General features: G+C 40.2%; 1 protein-coding gene and 1 pseudogene across 2 annotated transcripts in view; one reads left to right on the forward strand and one right to left on the reverse strand.

The window, feature by feature from the left end:
* Bach2 (BTB domain and CNC homolog 2) overlaps positions 1-21,862 on the reverse strand; it is a 388,592-nt gene that overhangs the window by 140,926 nt on the left and 225,804 nt on the right. The gene's annotated exons all lie outside the window — the stretch shown is intronic.
* On the forward strand, positions 9,117-9,815 carry LOC103739549 (annotated as a pseudogene).

A 21,862-nucleotide genomic window follows, 5' to 3' on the forward strand; every position in this document is an offset into this window, starting at 1 on the left:
GGTGGGGGTGGAGGTGGGGGTAGAACAAGTGCTCGCTTTGGATGTGCTGAGTTTGAATGGCCTGATAGACGACTTATGAAGGTATCATAAAAGCAAGTTAACACACAGTCTGAGATCTAGGGCAGGGTTGATTCTAGAGATGTTAAATTGGGAGCATTAGTGTAGAGTCCACAAGACTGAATGAGGTCACCCAGAGAGTGAGCTCATGCAGGCTGGATGAATGAATAAGCAAACTTACAGCAGGAAGAAGGGTGTTAGCAAGTTGATATAATCTGAGTCTGACAGAGATTGAACAAAGGAATAAAATGTTCAGGAATGAGATTACACAGAATTTTATTTTCTTCCTGTATAGATGGCCAATTTGGATTTTTTTTTCCCTTGGGCTCTCTGAAGAATCTATATCTCAAATTATTTGGGGACAAAACAGCCTACAGGAGCTCTCTGGAGTAGCTTAGTTCTACATGCATATACGGTATGCCAATTTATTTTAGGTGGCTTTGTAACTGTACTTCTCTGAGTAAACACCTTTTAAGTATGTAGCATAGACTGAGACCCACCAAAGTGAGGCCTGAAAGAAACAAGATGAGCAGATGTCCATGATGTGTTCTAAATCAAGAAAGGGAGAAGGCTATAAATTCAGTATCTGTAGATGTTTTATGTCTAGCCTGTCCTTGCTACTGAAAAAAACAGTGGCAAAGCATCCTCCTACCACCAAGACCAAATAAGGCTTGCCAGGTACCCATTTTTCATAGAACTTGGGATAGTGAAGCTGGTTTTCTTAGAGGTCAAAAGCAGGTCAATAGGTCTATGCTGGTTAGTTTTGTCAACCTGACCCAAACCTAGATACACATGCAAAGAGGGAATCTCAAGTGAGAGACTTCCTCCATCAGACTGGCCTGTGGGCATGTCTGTGGAAACATTTTTTTGATTGCTAACTGATGTAGGAGGGCTCAGTCCACTGTGGGTGGTGCCATTCCTAGCCAGTTATGCCTGGGTTATATAAGAAAGGTATCTAAGCAAGCCAGCCACAGGAAGCAAACTAGTAAGCAGCATTCCATGATCTTTGCTTCATTTCCTGGCTTGGCTTCCCTTGATGAACTGTAACCTGTAAGATGAAATAAATGCTTTCTTCCCCTAGGTGACTTTTGGTCATGGTGTTTATTTAAGCAATGGAAAGCAAATTAGGACAGGGTCTGTCAAGCTCTTTTCATTATTTCTAACATGTTATCAAAACCAATAGCTTTTCAGGTCCATAGGAATATAATTACATTAAGGAAATATTAAAAGGATGGTGATGTCAGTAAGGGACAGCCTCTGTGAAGGATTTCCTGTGTACATATATATTTGTTGTTATTGTAGTTTTGTTTTAGAGACAGGGTCTCCCTGTAGCCACAGCTGGCCTGGAACTTACTATGTAGAGCAGGCTGGCTGCAATCTCATAGAGCTCCACCTGTCTCTGCCTCCTGAGTGCTGGGATTAAAGGCATGTGCCACCACACTTGGCTTGTGTATTTTTTGTAATTAGTATTTCTTTCCAAGTACACAAAGTTTTGTCTGTCTTTTAGTATTTTTCTTTCTATCACAAGGAATTAAACTTGGTGCATATTTGAAGGCTCTAGCTTCCTTTAACTTTCCTGATTTCCTTTCATTTTTTAGTGTCCCAGGCTTCTTTTTCTAGAAGATCTATGGTCGTTTCTGCTCCCCTGTCATCACAGAAACCTCACTGTAACCCTGTGTAGTCCTCAAAATGGGCAAGGAAGACCCCACAATGAAGTTTGTTTATCTGGAATCTTCCCAAATGTCCTATTCATGACTCAAAGAGTTATAATTCTGATTTAGAATGACCACCAGCTCCCAGTAAGCTCTGAGTACTTTGAACTAAATGCAGTGAACAAAGTACAAAATTGTATAGTATTTTGCAAAGAAGTCCAGATGTCTATGTACTTTGGAAGTGTTATTTACCACAGGCCAGCCACTTTGCTCCATGCTGGGTCACTAACGTAAGGAAGCCTCTGGAGCTTAGAAACCATGCCATGGGAACTACTGCAGGGATATTTCAGAATTCCACAAAGCCCCGTGGCAGTAGTAATGTCTGAGTCTAATTCTAAAGGACAAAATGGGAATTATATAAGGGTAGAGAAAGAATCAACTACTATTTGAAGATCCTTAAATACATTCTCCCTCCTAAGATTGGTGCTAGATAATACAGCATTCCTCATCCCAACAAGATGCAGTAACCATTTTCAAATTTCTAAGGAGCTATGTAAAAGAATCTGTCTTTTGCGGGTGGCCCAATGGGTAATGTCCACACAGAAGGTTCTGTGGGTGAAACTGTAGAGAAGTAGACTCTGGAATCTTCCCTATTCATGGCTCTTTTAGTTGTTTTCTCCACTGGTCTACAAAAATGCCCTTGTGAAAAAGTTCAACTTCATGAGCACTCGGAAGTGGACCCAGCACTAGTATCAAAATCTTCCCAATTAGGCCTACAGTCTGGCCTAGGCATGATCATTAATGGGAATCAGGAGGATCTGAGTGTCAGGTGACCAAGGCATGAAAATATGACCTCAGCTAGTACTCCCCACTGTGCTGTCAATTGTTCTCTACTTGCCTCAGGTAGCCCTCATATTTTTTTATGCCTTGCTGAGGTCCCTTTGTTAAAGTACAGACTGCTTAAACCCTGGTAGGGATCTCAGGAGGTATTAAGGACAAAACCAAACCAAACCAAACCAAAAGTGAACATGAATAATAACTCTACAGTAGATGAAACTCATTAGACATACAGACATGGAAAAGAACACATTTATGGTATGTGCTAGCATGGTGACTCTCCATGGTGGGTGTGCTCTGGGAGGTGAGGGTGAGTACAGGAAGCAGGAAAATGTCTTTCATATATCTGTAAAATTTATGTTACGAACAGTGGACCTTATCTTGCTGGTGAGGCTGTGCAAGAGAGTAAGAGGGCCCTCTAAGGAATATGGGTTAAAAAAGGTTAAGACCAGCACATTAGCTGATCTCTTTACACATTGTAGATACTTCACTTACTCTTCAGGGAAGAGTTGACTGTTTCTTTGCACCATAATCACAAGAATGAATGGGTGTATTAAAACCATACCCACAGCCCAAGCAGGTTATCAGCAGAGGTCAAGCCCAGGCATGGACTAACTAGCACTTCGTTTCTACAACCTTGGTTCTTTTAGGAAATTAATCATGGATAGGTGGGTGGGTGGGGCTCGTGTGTAGCTGTTTTGTACTACACAGGCAGGCTCCTTTCACACTATTGGTGGGAATCCATCCTCAGCTAGAACTTCTCTGGCACATGCACAGTTTGCCCTGGGGAGGCTGAGGCCATAAACACTGTTCCAGAGACATCACCCTCCTCCCTGTCCTGATCTTCAAATGATAAGCATTCCGCAGACAGAACCTGTGCTGGTTATTTTTTGTCAATTTGACACAAACTAGAGTTATCTGGGAAGAGGGAACTTCAACTGAGGAATTTCCTCCATCAGATTGGCTTGTGGTCATATATGTGAGGTATTTTCTTAATTGCTAATTGAGGTAGGGGCTCTTCTAGACACTAAGTGGGTTGAGGCACATTCAACACTCTACTGCTGACTTCCATGTGACCTCAGTCTTCTCTATGGTATATTATGAAGCAAGGGAATAAAAGCCGACATGAAGTGTTGACCATGACTCCAAGTCATATGATCTATCACATGTTCTCACATATTTACTCCCACCAAGAACCAGGGCACAAATGCCTTTGGTGTGAATGAAATATGAGAATTTCATTGCCAGTTCCTGGGAAAGATCCTAAGAACTTCTGGTTGACAGACTGAAGAAATACAATGGTTTCTTGGGAATTGAAGGTTGGGGTAAACATTTCTAAAATGTGCAAAAAAGTTAATTCTGAAAATCGGCTGCTCATTTGTTATAACTTCAGTTTCAATTTTAATTATTTAAAAATTTCCCTCTAACAGGCTTACTTTCTGAATGACTACTGCCTGATGATTCTGCAGCCAACTCTTGACACTTTGGCACTCTGAGCAGTAATTTTTAGTGTCTCAGTGTGCATCCTTATTAAGTTCCTGTTTTGCCTGGGAGGATGCTAAAGGATACTAGTTCATCTTTGGATCTAATACTCACTAGCTCTTCAGATTTAAAACAGCTGATGTCCTTCAGACTCATCTTCTGTGATGAGGGTGAATAATGCCCAACTTGTAGGATTCTAATCAGGACTGAGTTAATACCTGTAAAAAATAGCTGAACTCAAAAGTTCCTTCTTTTGTTATCCAAAGAAGTCAAAATGAGCAAAAGTAGCTATTTTTAGCCATGAAGCTAACTGAAAGAGAAATGCTGAGAATCCCAGGCCTGATGCCTTGCTTCCGCTTGGCTCCCGTTAGTCCACGAACATTTATCCAATGCTTTAGGTTTCAGAGAGTTACTGTGTTTACCAGGACGTGAGTTCTTGTATTATCAGGTCTTCTATCCTAGCCGGGAGAAACAGGCAATAAATATCTAAACAATATAAACTGCTAAATAGTGATAAGTGCTACAATGAAAAAAAAAATAGGGTGACGTGACAGAACGCCACTGGAAGGCTATGGCACTTGTTTAGAACTCAGTGCGACACACGGAAGGAGTCACAGGAATGCCTCTGCCAATGGATCCTCGTGTGGTCTGTGGAACCTTGGGGGATCCTTTGCCTTTTCAGAATGTCAGTTAAACTAATACTATTTTCATAATATATGCAAAGTATCATTTATCCAAAATGATTGGAACTAAGGGAGCTTGGAATTTCAGACTTTTCTAGGTTTTAGAATACTTACAAATACATAAGATGGAACCCAGAAATGTAATTTATATCTCATACACACCTTATGCAATCACCTGAAGACTGCTGTACACAACAGTTTTTTGTGCATCTGCATTTTGATGGCGACTTGGTGTGGACTCTTATGCTTGTGGCATCATCCCAGTGCCCAGACAGGTTACATTTTGTAGCATTTTGGATTTTCAGATTCATAATCCTCAACTTGGGATATAAAGAAGCTTCATGACTTTTTCACAATATTGGCATTTACACTGATGGGGAAATATAATGGCTGGTGCCTAGTATGAAACAAGTAGTGGCACAAAGCATAGTTCTTCACCACCACATACTCAGAACAAAGCAAAATGTCAGCTGTACTTAAGTTTGCACTCATCCATAAAATCTGTCATTCATACTAAACCTCAGTACTTGAGCACACACTTTAGTATTCTGTGTAACAAAAGATGGACATGTAAACTTTCTTTGCACATTGAAGTGTGATTGTTGTTTTGTGGAAGAGCATTTATGGGATGGTTGGAATTGTATGTTTAACAAGCTTAGGAAACAATCTCTTCAAAGAACACGATTTTTACAAGAAAGAATGACTGACAAACTATGGTTATTCAGATGTGGGTATTTGGCAGATATTTTCTTGAAAATGAATAAGGTGAATGAGCTGTCACTTCAAGGAAAACAAGTGACAGTATTTGTTGCCAATGATAAAATTTAAGCTTTCAAATGAAAATCAGATTTTTTGAAAAATGTGTATTTGCTACTGTTAGCTTGACAGTTTCTCAGAACTTCAAAGTCTTTTCTGATGAGACTGCTAGTAATATTAATGTGTGAAATTTTTGACATTGTAAAATGGTGTCACCATTTTGAAGATCTATTTAACTCAGTAATCCAACATTTTCCAAATAACCAACTTTGTTCTTCTACAACTATGCTTGAATAAAAGATGCATTCAATGTGCAAGGCAGACCAATGAATTTTAAAATAATGGAATATGAATATGAAAAGTTCACTGATTTGGTTTTAAATCCCATATTGAGAAGTTATGACCTGTCAAATTTTGACATAGTATCAAAGATGAATACCTACAATTATTCAAAAAGGCTATTAAACACCATCTCCTCCAAGTACATACCTATGTGAGATGGAGACTTTTTCTTATAAGGAAAATAAAGCTATGGATTACAGAAGATGCAATGCTGAAACATGTTAGAATCTAAGTGCCTTCATTTATGCCAGACATTAAAGAGATCTGAAAAAATATGAAAGTGTCATTCTTTTCCTTATTTGAAAAACTACAGTTTTAAAGTAGGATTATTATTTTTAAATTAATTAATAAATACTTTAACTGTTCAGTTTTAATTTCTAATAAGGTAAATATAGATAGATAAAAACCCAAGTAAATAAAAGCTCTTTAGAGTCCATAGTTATTTTAAGATCACAAGGCGATCTGGAGACCAAAAATTTGAGAATTATTGGTCTTAGGCAGACTAAACGATAGTTTTAGCTTCTTTAGACTGCATAAATATTCATGGACTTATTGTTACCTAGATTTTTGTTGCTTCTACCAATGTTAATTCTTTTTGAGGTAGAATCTTATTATGTAGTCCAGGCTGGTCTTCCAACTGTCATGATCCTCTTACCTCAGCCTTCAAAGTTGGGGTTGCACACTCGTACCATCTTGGTTGGCTTAGTGACCACTTTTTAGAAAGCTACTTTTCTGTATTACTGACACATAAAAACACATTTTTTTGTATGCTGATCTTATATCTAGCAACTTGATTAAACTTTCTCATTAGATCATTTATTTTATAGCAGTCATATAATTATAATCCAAAGACAAAATATGACCCATCACCAGCTTCTGTAGATGAAATTTTCTTAGACTAGAACCTCACCCAGGCATTTGCATATCACATATAGCTGCTTTTATATTGCAGTGGCAGAGCTGAGTAGTGGTGACAGCATGATCCACAAAACCAGAGCTACTTTCTTAAAAAGGTTGATCAATCACAGTATTATGAACCCTACCCAGAGAACCATTTTATATCATTATTTTCTATTTAACTTCTGTGCTCATTTTTAATCCTCTCTCTTCTTCTTCACCTCCTCAAAGTTAACTTACTAATTTTCATTTCTTTTCTAGCAAAAGCATTTAAGACTGAATTTTCCTAACTCCAACTTTTATAGCATCCTACAAGTTTTGAAATTTAATATTTTTCATTATCATTCAATTCTAGGTATTTAAATTTTCCATTATGATACCTTTGATCAATGAGTTATTCAGAAAAGTCTTAAAATTTCCACATCTAAGGGGAATTTTGGGGGACTGGTCTTTTAGTTATTGAATTCTAACTTAATTGTCATAGAATATGGTTATTATAATAGCAATTCTTGGAACTCTGTTTTGCATTTAGTGTGAGGTCAACTTTTCTATAAGTTCCAGGCATAGTTAATATGGATATTCTAGTGCTGGTGAAAGTTCCTTCTATCTATGACCAAGCTCTGGTTTTCCTCCTTCAATTTTACATATTTTACTTCTTGCTTGTTTTCATGATCAAGCAACACTGTGAAGAAATATGTAAAATTTCACTAAAGTTTTATTACTTTTTGTTCTATCTTTATAATGCTTTTTGTCTTTGAGTCTAGTTTAATTGATATCAATAAAGTAATTCTAGCTTCCTTTTGATTAGTATTTGCTGGACTATGCTTTTCCATTCCTTTACTTTTGACCTTCCTTTATCTTTCTGTGTTAGAGATGTCTCTAACACTGTACAGCTGAAGGGTTGTCATTATTTAAGAGATTCTGATTCTAGTTACTGTTCAGTTTGTTATTACCTTTCAGTGTACTCAATAAACTTCCTTTAAAAAGAAATCCTAGTCTTATTGTATCTGTCTTTTAGCCAGAAAGCTAAGATTATATATATATATATATTTGTGTTTTCTATAATTGTACTCTTGCTATTTCCTTTGATACTTTTTATGATGCCTTCATCTTCTTTATATAGTTGTTTTACTTTTTTACCTCTTTTCTCCATTCTTAACTTTAAAAAAATTGGCTTGAAGCAGTCCCATAGATGCTCACACAATACTGACCATTGCCCCTGCTCTTGGTTACTTACCAGAACCTGACAGTAACACCTTATTGCTGAAGACACTATGTACATGAATTGTAGATCAAAGAAGGAAAAATCATGCTGGTGATGACTCCAAAGCCTCATCTCTACTGACTAGCGTTCATAGCGCTAGAAGGTGCTATACAATGTATTTGAAGAGAAAAATATAGCATGAATCTTACCCAGTTGTGAATCCTATGAGCTATAATACTTATCCTGACAAGATATGCCCACTGGTGCAATAGTGGCACAAATATTATAGGAGTAACCAACCACTTTCTAATTGGATTTAAGGTTTGCTTCATAGGATGGAGCCCATACCTGACATTGATATGGGGCTAGTCAGCCCATCAGCCATGGGAAAAAGCCTAATACAGCTGTTCTGTTAAATAGATATAGTATTAAATGATTTCTAATGACTTATTGTTATACCCATAGATTAATGCATCTCTTAACTCTTAGCAGAGAAGCACCCTTATACAGAAGATGGTGATTAACACAGAGACCCACAACTGGCCAGTGTGCAGAGAACAAGAGGCTGCAGAGTGCTTATCCCTGAATAGGACACCTTTATCAAACTTCTGCTTTCTAAGACTCAGAGATCATTTCAGAAGATGGGAAGAAAGACTATAAGAGTGGGAGAAGGTGGATGACCACAAAAAAATGAAAGTTTTTTGGACAGCTGGTCAGTTACTCATATGAACTCAGAGCAATGGTGACAGCATGGATACATCCCATGTAATCTCAAGTTAGACAAAATCCCAGCATAGATATGGGGAAGTGGGTAAGAAACCCCAACCTTACCTGAAGAACTACTGGTAACCAATGACTACTGGGAAGGGGAGAGTCAATCTCATTTAAAGATGAGACTCTTTAGTAGGCTGACCAGGCTCCAGTGGATGAGCCCACACTGAAGGGCATTTGGGGACACAAACATATATATATATATATATATTTGGTGGAGGGGTTAATAAGGGGGGTGCAAATATGGGAGGAGATCTAAATGTAATCAAAATATTGTATGGAATTTGCAAAAATTCAATTAAAAAAAAGAACCGGCTTGGACACAGTGCCTGGAAGATCAGCATGTGAAGGGGGCAGTGGCAGTGGTAGTGCAGGTTCTCTTGCTGTTGCTGTGGGGTCAGAGTACAGGACCCTAATCTGAGAAGTTGTGATGTCATGGAGGGTAGTGGAGGAAGTGACAAGCCCACAGGGGTGTGAGCCGGCTTCTACAGAGTGGGAGGAGCAGGTTACTTGCACGCAGATTTGGCGAGAGTCCCACTAATTGGTAAGAATGCCCTGTCTCCTTTGGCGAGAGTCCCACTAATTGGTAAGAATGCCCTGTCTCCTTATTTAAATGTGAACCCATGATATCTTGTTCAGAATACTGATGAATTAATTTTGCCACCTGGAGCTAATAAAACCTGAGGCAGATTTGAACTTGCCTTCTTTCCCACTGGAGAATGTTGTATAGCATGGGCTGCCCTGTGGGAAATAAATGATCATCTGCTAGGAGTAAAGGAAACCCAGAGCATGGCCTCATCCAAGCCAAGAAATATCCAGATCTGAGTATGGTGACTAGGCAAGAAGGGGCACTCTGGCTAATACTCTAGGTTCTCTGGCTTTGCTTTATAGTGTCAACATGAGGAGCAGAAAATACTCTCAACACAGTAGCAGCTGGAACCATGATAGGCATGTTGTATAAATGTACTGGCGGTCTTTGAGGAGTAGCACAAGTGGTCTGGCAGGATTAACAGCAGCCTCTCTGCACTAAATAACAACTGGGAGCACGTGAAAGGTTCCTTGCACCACCAGTTACTCTGCAGATTTTGCTACCTCAGGAATGGGGGACATTTCATATTCATTCAGATCAGTTAATAAGTCAGTCTGGGGTTGCTTTCTCTCTCGCACCTACAATTACTTTGAACAGCTGGGGATTATGAATGGTTGTGATAAAGATCATGGATGGTTGATCAGGACCACACTGCTTGCCGTCAGTAAGCTGAAGCCACTTATTCTCAGAATTCAGGTCATACTTATTTTCAACACTTTATCACGTTTATTCATTTAAAAATCTGAAACTAATGTTACTCTGTATTCCTAATAAAGAGTGAAAATAGAAAAAAAGCTGGCTTGGAAGTTGTATATTCTTCCTTTTTTTCAGCAGTTATTGTTGAAATTTAAGAGCAGCATTTTAATTTCTACACAATACTAAGAGTACCTTGGAATGTTAACCCTTATTATCTCCTTTGTTGTCTCTGGCCATACCATCTTGATGTGCCCAGTCACACATCTGACTAGCCGCTTTCTTCTGCATATGAAGTTTAGCCCAATAGTTTAGCTTACTTATAAAAATTCCTATGTCACATATTATTTAAACAAATAATATTTACCTACATGTTTACCAGATTCTTTGATTATCATTTCCTGTTTTTCAGACTTTTGCTATTCCTTTACTTCTTTCTGAAGTATATTGTTTGAAGTTCTTCAGGATGTCTACTGGTGATAAACTTGCTTAGATTTTGTTTTCTGGAAAGCAATATTTCACTCTCATCTTTTGAAGGTTATTTTTGCCAAGTATACAATTTTTTCTCTCAGGACTCTGGAAGTATTTCATTATCTCCTGGTTGTAAATGCTGGGTTGAAAAGTCTGCTGTTAATTTATTTGTTAATCTCTTTGTGGATCTGATCTGTTTTCTTTTTCTAAATTTTTTTGATTTATTTATTTTATTTTATATGTATGAGTGTTTTGCCTGCATGTGTGTAAGCACACCTGTGTCATGCAAAGCCCACAGAGGCCAGAAGAGGGTGTCAGATCCCCTGGAACTGGAGTTATGAATGGTTAGCTGCCATGTGGGTGCTGGGAATTGAACCCGGGTCCTCTCGAAGAGCAGCCAGTGCTCTTAACTGCTGAGCCATATCTCCAGTCCCCTTATCTGTTTTCTTTAGTGCTCCTTTTAAGAGAACACTATCCTCAGTGGTCTGCAGTCTTACCATAAAAGGTTGTAAATGTCTTTTTAATTTGTCTGCTTACTTCTCATATTTGTGAATCAGCATTTCATTTCTCACATTAGAATATTGTCAGTCACAATTTCTTCCAACACTGTCCCATTCCCATTCTGCATGATTTTGTCTATGGGACTCTAAATGTGCTTGTCCCAGGCCTTCTGATTTGGCCCTCTGCATATATGAACCTGTTTCCTTATAGCTTCATCTTGTGTGCTGGTGTTCCACTGCGTGAAGCTATTGTAGCTTTATTTTCCAGCTTATTAATTTGTCATTACAAACAAGCTTATCTTGTTCATATTTGTATCCTATCTTTAACTTAATTTTAGAATGCAGAAGTTGTCTATTTTTGATCTGTTAATTCAAACATATAGTATTCTTGGTAACGGGTAGTCAATACATTATTTGTTGCCTTTGCTGACTTTGACTTATGATGGTTTATTTCCATATTTAGTGATCTTTGTTTGAGAGTTCAAAGACTATAACCTGTGGATGAAATCTAGAAGACCAAAGTCCATTTCTTTCAGTTGGAAAGTGACACTGCCAGTCTAAGGACCACTTACTAGCATTCAAAGCTTATTCTCCAAACTGCAGCAGAGTCCACCTGCTCCATCATCCCACCATCATACACAAACAAATTTTGCCTTTGCTATTTTGTTGCTGACTTATCTATATAGAAATACCCCCCCACACACACACTTCACAAGTTTCCATTACTTCAATATGTAGCAGGTATGTCTCAGAGTATGGGCTCTTATACTGCTAGAAGAGAAGGGGCTTTGGAAGTTTTAGAAAGCTGGGGAGTAATTTCTGATTGTTGCTTTAAAAAAAAAACCCTCATATTAGCTACTGTGTACTGAATAAACCATAGGGAACAGAGAAAGAGTGAAAGCACAGAACCAGGCATGGGGCTAGGATAGCAATTTGGGTGAGAAATGAAAATAATGGTATGATATTCAGACCTTTGTTGCTGTGGAAAATTCCTGAAAGAAATAAAGAAGAAAATATTTATTTTGGCTTATGGGTTCAGTCCATGGTGGAGATCCACAGTTTCTAGCCAGGCAAGAGAGTACTGTGCAGTGGAGCATGGGGTGGAGCATATTCACTTCTTGGTGGCTAGGGAGCAGAGAAAACATGCCTGTGCCAATGGACCTTTTCCCCTTTTATTCCAATTGTGCCTTGGATTATTGGATGGTGTTGGGTAGGTGTGTCCTATGAGAGAACTAGCACTGAATCCCAAGAGACTCCGTAGACAGGGGGTGAGATGGTCACCCCTCCCACCCAATTGTTGGTCGGCATTAGGACTATGTGGGCCTGGAACCTGAGAGAGAGAGAGAGAGAGAGAGAGAGAGAGAGAGAGAGAGAGAGGAGAGAGAGAGCAGTCTTGGTGTTACAGATGGTCTTGCATCATTCAGGAAGGATACCCCACCCTTAGTTCTCTCTGGAACTGCCCTTTCCCTTCCCACTGGTGTGCCTTATTGATCATGTGTTTTAAAATTCAGTCAAGTGGACCATGAAGATTAACTATTACACTTGGTTTAGAGGGGTAACAACAGAAGAGATGGAAAGACGTGAAATACTTGACCTCTAACTAGATGCAAAAATGGTAGGAGGTGTTGATGGTTTGAATGTGGAAGGAGAGATGCAGGACCCTGGGTGATGACTGGTGGTGACCTCACTGGGATGGGGACAATTCCCATGTACAAATGGACTAGGTTCTGGCTAACAATTCTGTTTTGTATATGGAAGACTTAAAATGATTTTTGGAGTTCTGAAATATCATCCAAGTGGATGATCCTCCTCTCTTCCATTGACCATATAAACCTGACAATAAGGGGTGCAATCAAGGTGGAAGGTGATCACTGGGGAGTTAGTACCACGAATGTCAGAGAATAGACAACAAGTGAGATGCACAGAGAGTGATAAAGTTTAAGGTTGAGCTCCAGGGTATACCAACTAAGAAACTGAGCAGAGGAGCCTACAGCGATGACTTAGAAGGAAAAATCCAAGGGAGGAGCTGACATTAAGGTCTGGAGAATAATGGGCTCCAGGAAGAAGGGAGTGACTGCACTGGCTGCTGCTGAGAGACTGAAGGAGACAAGATAGCAAGGTGTCCAGTGGTAGCTTTCTATGTACTGCTTGTAGCAGAGTACTGGGCTCAGGAACTTTGATGGGTTTACTGAAGAGAGTAAGAAATGAAGGAATAAAGATAATGCTTATATTCCCATCTAGAAGTTTAAGATATTTTGTGTGAAGGGAAGCAGTTTAGCAGGGTAAAGCTGTTAAGTAGGTGTGGCATATGGAAGCTTTACTGGACAAGGCTAAAGATTTTCTATGCAAATGCGAAAGACTTAGCACTTAGTACAAAGAGAAAAAAAGTAATCATGTGGGAAGAGTTGGGTGCTACTTTTAGGATTAACATTCTTTTGTTCGTTTGTTTGAAACAGAGTCTCTCAGTAGCCCAGCTGGCTTGGAACTTGCTATGGAGACCAGGCTGACCTCGCCTCAAACTCACAGAGATCTGCCTGCCTCTGTTTCCCCAGTGATGGGACTAATATGTGCGCCACCATGTCTGGCTTCAGGGTCAACATTCTTGAAAAGGCCATACCTTCAAGTCTTTAAGAAGTGACACAGAAGCCCACCCTTAAGCCCTCTTGAATTGGTATCTTATAGATAATTTAAGCTGCTCAGGAGAGAGTAGCAGAAACTGCAAGGAAGTAATGCTATACACACACACACACACACACACACACACACACACACACACACACACACGGCCTTCAGGAAGGTGAGCACCCAGGGCAAGAAAGCCCTGCCTGAAGGGGCCAGTGGTGAGAGGATGAGGGAGGCCGGGTGGTTTAAAAATAGACACCAGGGGGAGGAAGCTGCACTCTGTGCTTGCCGCTGTGCAGCGCCATGGTGGGTGGTGTCTGCCCTGCAGGACCCAGCACCCTTCCAGAGCCTCTGTGCCCCACGGCGCCACCTCCACCTGGAAAGGGGAAGTGGGGCCAGCTGTTCTGGAAGCTGGGTATAAGCACTAAAAATACAATGGGAAAGAGGAACGGGGAGGGGGAAGTGGCAAGGAGCTGGGAGGGGTGGCTACAGGGCAGTGGGCACTGGGCACTGGGCACTCACTGGCCATAGTGTAGGAACCCCATGGGTGGACAGAGCAGGAGTCAAAGGTGAGGGGAGGCTGAGAGAGGAGCACCTTTGGGAAGAGCACCCCAAGAGGAGCATTGCAGAGAAAACCAGGTGCTCACAGCCTAGGAGCGCAGTTGACCAGATGTTACACGGCCTTCAGAAGCTGCAGTGCAGTGCAGGGGCTGAGGAAGCCCACATGCCAGAACCACACAGAACATGGAGGCTGTGGAGTACAATGACTCCCACTATCTCCTCCCCAACAGCATCAGAGGGAGCCTGCCAGAGCCAGAGCCACCTCTCCACCTTCCAGCTCAGTGTAGCTGTGCCAGAAATTCAGTGCATAAGTATTCATCCTTTATTTCTTATTTTATATTAATTAATCTCCACTTTTGCATATATGTTTCATGGTGGTTTTGATTTTGTCTGTACATTGCTCAGCTGAGTTTAGACTGGCTGCGTATCTCTCTTATCCAGTCTGAACAAGGCATTCTTTACTGTAACTTTCGTCCATATTTCTTAGACTTCCTAATGCCTACATCTTTGCCTCTTCCTCTCATCCTTATCCCCCAGCCATCTTTGTACCTCTTAATCACAACCTTCCACAGCTTTAACAATCTCTAAAATCTGTGGACCTACAGGACGCCACCTTCCCCTACCAGCTACTTTTCTTACTTTGATTTTTTTCTTTTCAAAGTCGGCCCGATGCTTGTCCCTATCCTCACCCATCCTATTTCACTCCCAATCCCAAGATCATTAACCGAAATCTCATTATGCTCTACAGTACTCTTGGTTGTCTATTCTCCAACAGTTATTAAAGTCAAAGGGCCCACTGCTGCTAACTGGGCGCACCACTTGCATAGTGGTGTTACCCAGCAGCTATGGCTGTGCTTACAGTTAAGATTCTACTAAGGGAGTAATAGTCTACACAGGGGTTGGACCAGGTTCCCTGAACTCCTGGAACCAAGGAACTATTTTCTGAACTACAGCCTTCATCTTCACCGCATCCACAACTCACTTCAATTTTGCAAATACTTCAACTGAAAGAATATAGCTGATAAGAAAAATTCCCTAGCAACGAAGCAGCCCCAATGTGTAAATCAGCACACATTAACAGTAAAACAGTAACAAAGAAACAAAGACCCAAGGCAACATGACTCTTCCAAAAATGACTAATCCTACCGTAATGGCCTCTAGTTAGAATGAGTTAGACTAAATCCCAGACACAGAACTCAAAAGAATGGTGTTCAAAGAAATGAAAGAAGAAAATAAGCTCTTAACTGAGAACACAAACAACTCAATGAAATAAGGAAGGTAATGAAAGGTACAACAGAAACCCAACAAAGAGATAGAAATATTGAAGAAAAACCAATCTGAAATGCTGGAAATGAAAAACATAATAAATTTTTTAAAAAAGCTCTGTGGAAAATCTCACTAACTGAACAGATCAAAGACAGGACAGAGTATCAGTGTCTGAAGGAAGATGGAGGAAATGAAGCTGTCAGAACAAGAACAAATCAAGTAACAGAAAAAGACAGAACAAGAAGAACCTTGCTCTAAAGGTACAGAAAAGATTTCCAAAAGGACATACCAGAAAATTTTCTAGGGTTAGGAAAAGGGATGTTAGTCAAGATAGTGGAGGAATTTAGGACACCAAATAGTCAAGACCAGAGAAGAACCCCTCCTTGTCATATTATAAATAGGACACTAAGTACACTTAACAAAGAAAGCTTATTGAAAACGGCAAGACAGAAACACCAAATCATATTTAAAGACAAGCCCATCAGAATAATAGCAGACATTCAACTGAAACTTTAAAAGTCAGAAAGGTTTGGAATGATTTACTTCAAATTTTGAGAGAGAACAACTGCCAACCCAGAATACTATACCCAGCAAAGCTATCTGTCATAATCAAAAGAAAAATAAAAGCTTTCCATGAGAAAAAAAAACAAAAGAAATTTATGTCCATTAAGCCAGCTCTACAGAAGATACTTAAAGGAATCCTTCAGGATGAAGAGAAAAATTAATCCATTTATAAGGCTGCAACAAAGAATAAAGCATGCTAGAACTAACAGTGAAGCAAGAAAGAGAAAAAAACAAACATCACAAAATGAACAAAATGGCAAGAATCAACACACACACCTTTCAAAATTCTATTAATGGTGTCAAATTTCTAATCAAAAGATACAGATGAGGGGGCTGGAGAGATGGCTCAGTGGTTAAGAGCACTGGCTACTCTTGCAGAGGACTTGGGTTCAAATCCCAGCACCCACATGGTGGCTAACAACTGTCCATAACACCAGTTCCAGGGGATCCATTGCCCTCTTCTGACCTCCATGGGCACTGCACAATACAGGTGCAGTTACATACATGCAGGCAATACACTCATACACATAAAATAAAAAATAAATATTTCAAAAAGACAGATTAGTAGTTGGGATAAAAAAGGCAGGAACCATTTATTTGTTGCCCCAAGAAATGCACCTCATCATGAAAGACAGACACTCCCTTAGGGTGAAAAAAATGGAAAAAAGTATTCCAAACAAAAGGACCTAGGAAACAAGCAGGTTTCACTGTTCCAATATCTGACAAAATAGAGTTCAAACCAGAACTAGCAAGAAAAGAAGGCTGCTGCTTCACACTGATTAAGGGAACAATTCATTAAGAAGATATAATTCTAAACATATATGCTCCAAACACAGGACGTACAATTTCCTAAAACAAATACTTGTAGATGTAAAGTCACAGATTAACCATAGCACAACAGTAGAAGGTGACTTCAGTACCATACTCTCAGGTCTTCCTGACAAAAAGCAAAGAGAAATATATGAATTAAATGGGCTTGGAGATATCTACAGACCATACCATTCAAACACTGCAGAATATGCATTCTTCTCAACATCCCATGTGACTTTCTCTAAAATAGAACATATAGTAAGACATAAAACAAGGTCTCAACAAATACAGGAAAATGGAAATAATTCCTTGTATTCTATGTGATCACAATGGAATAAGACTACAAATGAGACAGAAAGAGACATTCCAGAACATACACAAACTCACAGAGGTTGAACAACATACTATGAATGATAAATGGGTCCTTGAAGAAGTCGACAGGAAAATAAAAAAATAATCTTAGTAGATGATGAGATGGCTCAGCGGATAAGATACCTGCTGCCAAGCCTAGTGACCCGAGTTTAATCCCTAGGACCCACATGATGGAAGGAGAACATCAACTCCTATAAGAAGTCCTTTGAATTTCCTCTGTGTACACACAAACACACCACACACACACACACACACACACACACACACACACTCCCTCCTCCCAAGACTCTATGATCATGTGGAAGAAGAGAGGAAATGTTGGAGTAAGAGCAAAATGTTGTAGAGAACTGAAGCAAAACAGTGTCTTTTGGGCACAATATGACCATTGCACTCACGAACTTACAGCTGCTCTGGTTGCCTGCATGAGCCTTGCACAAGATCAAGGCAGTCGACAGGATAGGATGGATGGGAGAGGAGCTATTGGCAACTGGGGGTTGCTGGGGTGGTGAGAGTCATTTTTCTTCAGGTTTTGGCACTAGTAGGTTGTTTGTGCTCTGGTGGATGGTTCCACACCTATGTGCGTGCAATCAGTGGGTTTTATTAAAAAAAGAGGATATCAAGGTGGAAGGGGAAGAGTTTAGGGGGAGTCTCAGGTGAGTGGGAAGGGGCATTTGTGTTGGGTCTGATTAAGATGCATTGTAGTCACATATGAAACTGTCAAAAAATAAGTGAAAAATATTCTAAAGTAAAGAAGTGACACAGAACATGTGCGTGGCATGTCATCCATATGACCTTTAAGACAGAAGGGCCAGGACACCTGCATTATACAAGAACCAGTTAGTTAGTTCCGCCTCATGGGGACTAAAACACCTTAGCTTCAGACTTACCAACATCATAGCAGCCAGTGGTAAAGCCAGAGAATATATATAAAATCATGATCCAAAAGTTGTTTGGTTATTTATGGAAATAGGTGATTGTTACAGTTTAAGTACGAAATGTTCTCCAAAGGCTCAAGTATTGTGGGTTCCCATTTGGTGTCATTATTTGGGATATTAGGGAACTTTAGGAGGTGGGGCCTATAGGAGGAAGTGGATCACTGGACGTGTGCTCTTAGGTGCTGTCTCTTGTCCCTGGCCCCTTTCTCTCTCTCCCTCTTTGCTTCCTGTCTGCTATGATGCTTGCCTCACCATGGGCACTGCATCAATGGAATCGAGGACTATGGACTGAGAAACCTCTTCAAACATAAGCCAAAGCAGACCTTCCCTTCATTAAATTGCTCCCCCCTAGGCATCTGTCATAATGACAAGAAGCTAACTCAGTGAATAGTTTCAATCATAGTGCTGACGGGATCTCGAGAGAGCTTTCTAGTTTGGTCCTCTATTTTGAACAACTGAACCCTCGAGGTCTTAAAATGGACTCCTCACTATACCTTGAAACCACTTCTAAAATTGTCAACATTCAACATGTCCAACACAAACAGTATTCTGTGCTTAGTGGTCACAGGTGTGGCTCGACTTTTGTTTTCTTTACCAAATATTTCAAGTTAGAAAATAACACCTTTCTCCTAATTTTCTTTCACAGATCTTATTTCATACCCTTTGCCTAGTCCTCCTGATTCATTCCCTGTCTCTAACTGTTAAAGTTCAGTGACAAGCAACTGAGGAGCTACTGAAAGTCTGAGCAAGCCTGAGAAGACAGGGTTTCAACACATCTCCCTTAGACAGATGAAGAGCTCGACTGACTCTGCCGAGACATGAACACAATCCAGATCCCGTGAATCTGGGGAGGCTCTTCCACTAAGACGTCCTTTTTTTAAAAAAAAAAAAAAATTTATTATATCTTTGGTAGCACTATATATATATTTCTTTTTGAGACAGGGTCTTCCGGTAGCCCCAGCTGGCCTGGAACTCGCTATGTAAACCAGGCTGGCCTCGAATTGACAAAGATCCACCTGCTTCTGCCTCCCAAGTGCTGGGATTACAGGCATGTGTCCCCATGCCCGGCCTTATTTATTATTTTCATTTCATGTGTATGAGTGTATTGGCTACATATAAATGAGTGCACCCGTGTCGGGCAATGTTGTGGAGGTCAGAAGAGGGCTTTGGATTCCTCTGGAACTGGAGTTAAGGACAGTTCGTAGCCGCCATGTGGGTGCTGGAAATCGAACCCGGGTCCTCCACAAGAACAGTCGGTGCTCTTAACCGCTGAGCCATCTCTCTAGCCCCTAGACTTCCTTCTTTTACCTAGCAATTTGAATAAATTAAAATACAACCAAGGGTATATAGACAAGTGTTTTTGGAGAACTTGCCCTTTAAACGCCAACCTAACATTTCACAAGCTAGTGTGCTCACTTCTTCTAAAGTGTAACAAATATCTAAACTTACTCAAAGATGAGCTTTGTTTCTTTTTTTAAAATTTTATTTATTATTATTTTTCAAATAAAAAGTCTTTTATTCATTAAGTAAATTACAAGTTACAGATGCCCACCACTGGAAGAGGCTCTTTCTCATGCACTGATCTGAGGCTCAGAGAGGTCAAGAGACTTGTCAAGGGTCACACAGGATCGGAGATGAAGTTAGAAGTTATGCAGACATAGGGATGTTTCCTGATGTCAGATAGAGCTCACATCTGACGAGTGAGCTGGTCATTGGTTGCAAGAGATGACTGAAAGGGTGTTCATGTTTATATATAGGCCATTGCTCTGTGCTCATCAGTGACTAGTCTCTGCTTGGATTCTCTCCCTCTTTTTGAGATAGGGTCTTGATATGGATTTACAGGTTTGTATCCCCACACCTGGCTAGATTCTCATTATCCTCAAAATATTCCTGTAGTGAGCAGGGAAATGACTCAATCAGTACAGAGCTTGCTGTGTGAGCATAAGGACCTGAGTTTGGATCCCCCACCAAGCAAGGTGGCCGGTGTAATCCCAGCACTGTGGAGGGGGAAACAGGCAGGTGCCCAGAGCTCACCAGCTAGCCAATTCAGCTGAATCAGCAAACGCCAGGTTCAGTGAGAGATTGTCTCAAACAAATAAGGTGTAGAGTGACAGAGGAAGTTACCCATGAGCTCATCATGAGCACACATACATACATGCACCCAGTGGCACACATACACGTGAACACACGCACAGACATACATACATACACACAACCTTATAACATTCAGCCAGACATCTTCATCATCATCATCACTATTGTAATTATACCCATTTTACTAGTGAGAAGACAGAGGCACTTAAAAGTAACTTGGTCAAGATCACAAAGCCAGTGAATGCAGCATCCAAGTATGACTCTATGTAGCTTTGTTTTTACATATGCCAAGCTTTTGGGCAACATGACATCTTTATCTGCAACCCTGCCTCAGTTTCATCTATCTGTCAACCTCACAAAGCAAGCTGGCATTCACGGGGCTTAGAAGGATTGGCGTGCAAAGTACAACCTGTGTTGGATTTCATCATGGCTGTTTCATTTTTGCATTACCCTGGTCAAAAGTTCACCTCTCCTCTTCTCACAGCTGGTTCACCTGCTATGTTCAAGGATGCTGGGGAAATGACATGGGAACTTGCGGGGTATGGGACTCTTTTAGGGTCATCTGAAGACACAAGACAAAAGAAATATGCCTGGGAGCTGGAGAGATGGCCCAGTGATTAAGAGCACATACTGTTCTTGCAGAATCTGAGTTTGGTTCCCAGCACCCATAAAATTTTATTTATTATTTTTATTTTATGTGTATGAGTGCATTACCTGCACCCATGTTGTGCAATGCCCATGGAAGCCAGAAGAGGGCATCAGATTCCCTGGAATTGGAGTTACGGATAGTTGTTGGCCACCACGTGGGTGCTGGGAACCAAGCCCGAGTCCTATACAAGGGCAGCCAGTGCTCTTGACTGCTGAGCCATCTCTCCAGTCCCAGAGCTTTGTTTCTTCAGTATATACTTCAGAGAGTATCTCTACAAATCCCAAGTAAGTGTTGTGATGAAGCAGTCAAGTGCAGCATTGGATTTGGAAAGTCTTCTATTATTTTGTGGCTAATGATGAAGAAACTCTGGTGGGGGGATGTGAGAATCCACCTCCCAAGGTGAAGGTTAATCACCTCCCAAGGAAAATGTAAGCGCCCAACAATAGTTCTAATTTTTCCCTGAGCACCAAGAAACATCCTATCACATGTCATGCCCAGTAACAGAATGTTCGTGACAGTCACATGACAAAGAAGTACAGCTGGGGATAACAAACTGAAGCATCAACTTACAGGTGTCACTAGATAAACAAGGTGGATGCTGATAATCAGACTTAGAGCCAATTTAGGGGTTTTGCTATCCACAGGTGATTTTAAGAAGGCAGCTGTGTCTCAATCATAAGATCGGAGTACTAAGTGTTGGAACTCACATGTATTTAACTCTAAAATAAGTATTGTAATCTCTTTGAATTTTTTTTTTCTCTATAACATGAGGATACTATCACTTACTCAATCTCTTTTACACAACTGTTGCCAGATTCTAATGGCTGGTATATTTAGATATTTTATAAATATCTAAAGAGACCTGTATCTATCTGATTTCATATTCTATATTATACTATATCTAGGGTAAATGTTTTCCATGTAATAATATTATAGAAGTTAGGATTATATAATTGATATTTTATATTTACTTAGAATTTTTCCTTATTAATGTCATATAAAATATATTTAAGTCAATGATCTCTTAGGAATATGACAAATAAAAGGTTAAGGGA

This window comes from Nannospalax galili, unplaced genomic scaffold, assembly GCF_000622305.1.
Source record: "Nannospalax galili isolate Female #2095 unplaced genomic scaffold, S.galili_v1.0 scaffold1299, whole genome shotgun sequence".
Taxonomy (NCBI): Eukaryota; Metazoa; Chordata; class Mammalia; order Rodentia; family Spalacidae; genus Nannospalax; species Nannospalax galili.